This window comes from Mus musculus, chromosome 7, assembly GCF_000001635.26.
Source record: "Mus musculus strain C57BL/6J chromosome 7, GRCm38.p6 C57BL/6J".
Taxonomy (NCBI): Eukaryota; Metazoa; Chordata; class Mammalia; order Rodentia; family Muridae; genus Mus; species Mus musculus.
In genome coordinates, this window is record NC_000073.6 from 122,882,289 (window position 1) to 122,883,874 (window position 1,586).

The following is a 1,586-nucleotide window of genomic DNA, read 5'->3' on the forward strand; positions in this document are numbered from 1 at the left end:
AGATCAGTAAATAGATAGATAGATGATAGATAGGATGATAGATCAATAGATAGATAGATAGATAGATAGATAGATAGATAGATAGATAGATAGGATGATAGATAGGATGATAGATCAATAGATAGATAGAATGATAAATCAGTAGATAGATAGATAGATAGATAGATAGATAGATAGATAAGATGATAGATCAGTAGATAGATAGAATGATAAATCAGTAGATAGATAGATAGATAGATAGATAGATAGATAGATAGATAGATAGATAGATAGATAGGATGATAGGTCAGTAGATAGATAGATAGATAAATAGATAGATAGATAGATAGATAGATAGATAGATAGATAGATAGGATGATAGATAGGATGATAGATCAGTAGATAGATAGAATGATAAATCAGTAGATAGATAGATAGATAGATAGATAGATAGATAGATAGATAGATAGATAAGATGATAGATCAGTAGATAGATAGAATGATAAATCAGTAGATAGATAGATAGATAGATAGATAGATAGATAGATAGATAGATAGATAGATAGATAAGATGATAGATCAGTAGATAGATAGAATGATAAATCAGTAGATAGATAGATAGATAGATAGATAGATAGATAGATAGATAGATAGATAGGATGATAGGTCAGTAGGTAGATAGATAGATAGATAGATAGATAGATAGATAGATAGATAGATAGATAGATAGATAAGATGATAGATAGGATGATAGATCAGTAGATAGATAGAATGATAAATCAGTAGATAGATAGATAGATAGATAGATAGATAGATAGATAGATAGATAAGACGATAGATCAGTAGATAGATAGAATGATAAATCAGTAGATAGATAGATAGATAGATAGATAGATAGATAGATAGATAGATAGATAGGATGATAGGTCGGTAGGTAGATAGATAGATAGATAGATAGATAGATAGATAGATAGATAGATAAGATGATAGAACAGTAGATAGATAGATAGATAGATAGATAGATAGATAGATAGATAGATAGATAGATAGATAGAATGATAGATAGGATGATAGATCAGTAGATAGAAAGAATGATAAATCAGTAGATAGATAGATAGATAGATAGATAGATAGATAGATAGATAGATAGATAGATAGATAGATAGATAGATAGGATGATAGATAGATAGGATGATAGATCAGTAGATAGATAGATAGATAGATAGATAGATAGATAGATAGATAGATAGATAGATAGATGCCCTGACCTGCAGGGATAATCAGTGGGGACCCAGGGCAAGGGAGTGAGAGAGTGGGAAGGAAAGAGACACGAAGAATGAGAGCAAGTCAATCATACTGACCAAGCTCTGAAAAACTTTATTCAGGAGCGGCAATATAAGCATAAGCAAGAGGAGGCTCCAAGGGAGAGAGGAAGAGCCTAGGGGCTCCCCGAAGGTCAGGTGGCAATCTTCAGCTCCTGGAACCAATGGTCACAGTGTCCTCTTTACCCACAAACATTCTTACTGTTCTGAACTCGAATGTTCTCTCAGGATTGTTTATGTAAGATAGAAAATATCCACAAAGCCATGGCTGAGGCCATGGCCCCC